Raw genomic sequence first — 6,000 nt, 5'->3', positions numbered from 1 at the left:
GTAACAGGGAGAGGCTGAATAGGCTTAGGCTTTTTTCCCTGAAGCGTTGGAGAGCTTTATAAAATCATGAAGGGCATGGATAGGGTGAATAGAAGAGCCAAGGTCTTTTTTCTAGGATACAGTAGTCTAAAACTAGACAACATAGGTTGAAGGTGAGAGGGGAAAGATTTAAAAAGAACCTAAGGGGCAACATTATCACGCAGAAGGTGGTGCATGTATGGAATGACCTCCCAGAGGAAGTGGTGGAGGTTGGTACAATTTCAGCATTTAGAAAACATCTGGAAAGTTATATCAATAGGAAGGATTTAGAGGGACATGGGTCAATTGTTGACAAATAGGACTAGGTGAGATTGGGATATTTGGTTGGTATGGACAACTTGGATTGGAGGGTCTGTTTCTATGCTGTGTGACTCTGTGAGTGGTCCATATAGTGTCCCACAGCACTGTCCATCTATATAATTCTGCATAGCACCATTAAAAACTGGGTTATGCAAACACATTTCTTCTGCAATATGCATTTCACAAGCATTTCTGAACTGACTCGCAAAATTTATGAATTGCTAATGGTGCAACAAGTACTCGTTTGTACAGGAATAGGAAGATAAAACAGTCTAAGCATGACTGTAGGAGGGAGGTGTCAGAACCTGAAGGTAAAGGGCAGAAAGAATCTGTTCAAACTGGATTTCTCCACCAATGCTTTGTGGGAATGTTAATGAGTACTCTGGGGAGTCTTTAAACTAACATGGCAGGGAAAAATGAAACTAGAGTGGAGAAACCTGGCACACACAACAGGTACAAATAGTATAAAGATTGTTCAGGAACAGAAGAGATTGGACAGGAAATGTGAAGCAGTCAATTATGTGTTTGGTGATTCACGTGGTACATAAGGTGGGTGAACTGCTAGAGTTGCCATATGTGATTATGATATAGTGCTAATAAGAGAGATCTTGCTTAAGGAAGGGAGGATTAACATACCTGGCCAGAAGGAATTTAAGAGAGATAAGTGAGAGAGTGGTGCTGGCAATTTTAGTGGAAGAAATTATAGCACAGAAAAGGGATGATGTAATTGCAAACAGTCAAAGTCAGAATCTATTTTGTTGGAACTGAGGATAAAAGAGCAACTATTGACTAATGGATGTATACCAGTCTTTCAAATTGTGGAAGAGAGGCAGGCGAGAAAATTTGCAAACAAGTTATGAAAAGACACACGATAGACTGGTGCGCCTCACATCAGTGGTGGGTAAGTTGTTGCAAGGAATCCTGAGGGATAGCATTTACATGTGTTTGGAAAAGCAAGGACGGATTAGAGATAGTCAACATGGCTTTGTGTGTGGGAAATCGTGTCTCGCTAACTTGATTGAGGTTTTTGAAGAGTTACAAAGCAGATTGATGAAGGCAGAGTGATGGACATGTCTAGATGGACTTATGTAAGGTGTTTTTCAAGGTTCTGCATGCTAGATTGGTTAGCAAGGTTAGGTCACATGGACTACAGGAAGAACTAGCCATTTGGATACAAAGTTGGCTCAAAGGTAGGAGACAGAAGGTGATGGGAGAGGGTTGCTTTTCAAACTGGAGGCCTGTGACCAGCAGTGGGTCCACTGCTTTTGGTTATTTACATAAATGACTTGGACGTGAATATAGGAGATATAAAGTCAGAGAGATGTACAGCATGGAAACAAACCCTTTGGTCCAACCTGTCCATGCCGACCAGATATCCCAACCCAATCTAGTCCCACCTGCTAGCACCCGGCCCATATCCCTCCAAACCCTTCCCATTTATATACCCATCCAAATGCGTCTTAAATGTTGCAATTGTACCAGCTTCCACCACATCCTCTGGCAGCTCATTCCATACACGTACTACCCTCTGCGTGAAAATGTTGTCCCTTAGGTCTCTTTTATATCTTTCCCCTCTCACCCTAAACCTATGCCCTCTAGTTCTGGACTCCCCAACCCCAGGGAAAAGACTTTGCCTATTTATCCTATCCATGTCCCTCATGATTTTGTAAACCTCTACATGTTCACCCCTCAGCCTCTGATCCTCCAGGGAAAACAGCCCTAGTCTGTTCAGCCTCTCCCTATAGCTCAAATTCTCCAGCTCTGGCAACATCCTTGTAAATCTTTTCTGAACTCTTTTAAGTTTCACAACATATTTCCAATAGGAAGGAGACCAGAATTGCACGCAATATTCCAACAGTAGCCTAACCAATGTCCTGTACAGCCACAACGGGCGGCACGGTGGCACAGTGGTTAGCACTGCTGCCTCACAGCACTAGAGACCCGGGTTCAATTCCCGACTCAGGCGACTGACTGTGTGGAGTTTGCACGTTCTCCCCGTGTCTGCGTGGGTTTCCTCTGGGTGCTCCAGTTTCCTCCCACAGTTCAAAGATGTGCAGGTCAGGTGAATTGGCCATGCTAAATTTCCCATAGTGTTAGGTAAGGGGTAAATGTAGGGGTATGGGTGGGTATGCGCTTCGGCGGGTCGGTGTGGACTTGTTGGGCCGAAGGGCCTTTTTCCACACTGTAAGTAATCTAATAAATCTAATCTAAAACATGACCTCCCAACTCCTGTACTCAATACTCTGACCAATAAAGGAAAGCATACCAAACGCCTTCTTCACTATTTTATCTACCTGCGACTCCACTTTCAAGGAGCTATGAACCTGCACTCCAAGGTCTCTTTGTTCAGCAACACTCCCTAGGACCTTACCATTAAGTGTATAAGTCCTGCTAAGATTTGCTTTCCCAAAATGCAGCACCTCGCAATAATTTGAATTAAACTCCATCTGCCACTTCTCAGCCCATTGGCCCATCTGGTCCAGATCCTGTTGTAATCTGAGGTAACCCTCTTTGCTGTCCACTACACCTCCAATTTTGGTGTCATCTGTAAACTTACTAACTGTACCTCTTATGCCCGCATCCAAATCATTTATATAAATGACAAAAAGTAGAGGATGCAGCACCGATCCTTGTGGCACTCCACTGGTCACAGGCCTCCAGTCTGAAAAATAACCGTCCACCACCACCATCTGTCTTCTACCTTTGAGCCAGTTCTGTATCCAAATGGCTAGTTCTCCCTGTATTCCATGAGATCTAACCTTGCTAATCAGTCTCCCATGGGGAACCTTGTCGAACGCCTTACTGAAGTCCATATAGATCACAGCTACTGCTCTGCCCTCTTCAATCTTCTTTGTTACTTCTTCAAAAAAACTCAATCACATTTGTCAGACATGATTTCCCACGCACAAAGCCATGTTGACTATCCCTAATCTGTCCTTGCCTTTCCGAATACATGTACATCCTGTCCCTCAGGATTCCCTCCAACAACTTGCCAACCAGTCAGGCTCACCAGTCTATAGTTCCCTGGCTTGTCTTTACTGCCCTTCTTAAACAGTGGCACCACGTTTGCCAACCTCCAGTCTTCCGGCACCTCACCTGTGACTATTGATGATACAAATATCTCAGCAAGAGGCCCAGCAATCATTTCTCTAGTTTCCCACAGAGTTCTCAGGTACACCTGATCCGGTCTGGGGATTTATCCACCTTTAACCGTTTCAAGATATCCAGCACTTTCTCCTCTGGACATTTTGCAAGATGTCACCATCTATTTCCCTACAGTCAAAACTTCCATATCCTTTTCCACAGTAAATACTGATGCAAAATATTCATTTAGTATCACCCCCATTTTCTGTGGCTCCACACAAAGGCTGCCTTGCTGATCTTTGAGGGGCCCTATTCTCTCCCTAGTTACCCTTTTGTCCTTAATATATTTGTAAAAACCCTTTGGATTCTCCTTAATTCTACTTGCCAAAGCTATCTTATGTCCCCGTTTTGCCCTCCTGATTTCCCTCTTAAGTATACTCCTACTTCCTTTATACTCTTCTAAGGATTCATTCGATCTATCCTGTCTATACTTGACATATGCTTCCTTCTTTTTCTTAACCAAACTCTCAATTTCTTTAGTCATCCAACATTCCCTATACCTACCAGCCTTTCCTTTCACCCTAACAGGAATATACTTTCTCTGGATTCTTGTTATCTCATTTCTGAAGGCTTTCCATTTTCTAGCCATCCCTTTACCTGCGAACATCTACTTCCAATCAGCTTTTGAAAGTTCTTGCCTAATACCGTCAAAATTGGCCTTTCTCCAAATTAGAACTTCAACTTTTAGATCTGGTCTATCTTTTTCCATCATTATTTTAAATCTAATAGAATTATGGTCACTGGCCCCAAAGTGCTCCCCCACTGACACTCACTCACCTACCCTGCCTTATTTCCCAAGAGTAGGTCAGGTTTTGCACCTTCTCTAGTAGGTACATCCACATACTGAATCAGAAAATTGTTTTGTACACAGTTAAGAAATTCATCTCCATCTAAACCTTTAACACTATGGCAGTCCCATTCAATGTTTGGAGAGTTAAAATCCCCTACCATAACTACCCTATTATTCTTACAGATAGCTGAGATCTCCTTACAAGTTTGTTTCTCAATTTCCCAGTTTGTTTCTCAATTTCCCTATGGTTGGTAAGTTTGCAGAAGACACCAAAATTAGTGGTGCATTGAACAGCAAAGAAGGTTACCTCAGCGTACAACACGATCTTGATCAGATGGGCCAATGGGCTGAAGAATGGCAGATGGAGTTTAATTTCGATAAATGTGAGGTGCTGCATTTTGGCAGGACAAATCAGGGCAGGCCTTATACACTTAATGGTAAGGTCCTGGGGAGTGATGCCAAACAAAGAGATCTTGGGATGTAGGTTCACAGTTCGTTGAAAGCAGAGTCACAGATAGATGGGATAGTGAAGAAGACATTTGGTATGCTTTCCTTTATTGGTCAGTGCATCGGGTATAAGAGTTGGGGGAACATATTGCAGCTGTACAGGGCATTGGTTAGGCCACTTTGGAATACTGCATTCATTTCTGGTGTCCCTGCTATGATAAAGATGTTGTAAAACTTAAAAGGGTTCAGAAAAGATTTACAAGGATGTTGCCATGGTTAGTGGGTTTGAGCTGTAGGGAGAGGCTGAATAGGCTTAAGCTATTTTCCCAGGAGCATTGGAGGCTTCGGGGTGACCATATAGAGGTTTATATAATCATTAAGGGCATGGATAGGGTAAATAGACAAAGGTGGGTAAGTCCAAAACTAGAGGGTATACATGTAAGGTGAGAGATGAAAGATTTAAAAGGGACCTCAACTTTTTCACGCAGAGGGTGATACATGTACGGAATAAGCTGCCAGAGGAAGTAGTGGAGGCTAGTACAATTGCAACATTTAAAGGGCATCCGGATAGGTATATGAATAGGAAGCATTTAGAGGGATATGGGCCAAATGCTGGGATTAGATTATTTTAGAATATCTGGTTGATATGGACTCTATCTACAGAATTGTGATAATATGGGATTTAATTTCTTATAATCAACTTAGGTAGGAATGACATAAAGAACAAAAAAAGGAGGATTTCCTGGAGTGTGTACAAGAGACCTTTTTAAATTAACATGCTGCCACCTGATGAAGGAAGGGATGTAGCAAGCATTCAGGTCAGTAAAATCAACAGACTTTTGTTATCATTACACTCTAAACAAGAAAGGGTGGGAGGACACTCCTTTGAAGCTCACTCATTTGGGTTCAAATTCTGTCTTCCTGTTTTTCACTGACATAACTGGTGTAACAGGTTCTAAGTTCCATAGAAACTCAGCAAAATCCACCTCACTCCCAGTTTTTTTTCTGTACCATTAACATTTAACCACTTTCATTTTTATCCTTACTTCTAATTCCATCCTTTAATGTCTCTTCTGACTAAGCCATCAGTCTCAAACCATATTCTCAACTCTTCACCTCATCTCTATAAGATGATTTTATTTTAATAACAGATAATGATGCATGACACAGTATCAGTGATCTTATTTGCATTACAGTGAAAAGTAGCAGTCATCTGTCTTTGTATTTTTACTGGAATAGATCCTTGACAATGAAGATGACTATTGGATAATTTAAGAATC

General features: G+C 42.0%; 1 long non-coding RNA gene across 1 annotated transcript in view; it reads left to right on the top strand.

Annotated features, from left to right (window-relative positions):
• Window positions 1-846: 846 nt before the first annotated feature.
• Window positions 847-6,000, top strand: part of LOC148147303 (uncharacterized) — a 31,147-nt gene continuing 25,993 nt past the window's right edge. The window contains exons 1-2 of the long non-coding RNA XR_015759934.1: window positions 847-888; window positions 5,426-5,538. This is a non-coding gene — a long non-coding RNA (uncharacterized LOC148147303). The remainder of the gene's footprint in view (window positions 889-5,425; window positions 5,539-6,000) is intronic.

This window comes from Chiloscyllium plagiosum, unplaced genomic scaffold, assembly GCF_037043375.1.
Source record: "Chiloscyllium plagiosum isolate Xiang-an unplaced genomic scaffold, Cpla_swu_hap1 HiC_scaffold_17, whole genome shotgun sequence".
Taxonomy (NCBI): domain Eukaryota; kingdom Metazoa; phylum Chordata; class Chondrichthyes; order Orectolobiformes; family Hemiscylliidae; genus Chiloscyllium; species Chiloscyllium plagiosum.
Note: the sequence above shows the minus strand (reverse complement) of the source record. Positions and strands in the feature narration are given on the sequence as shown.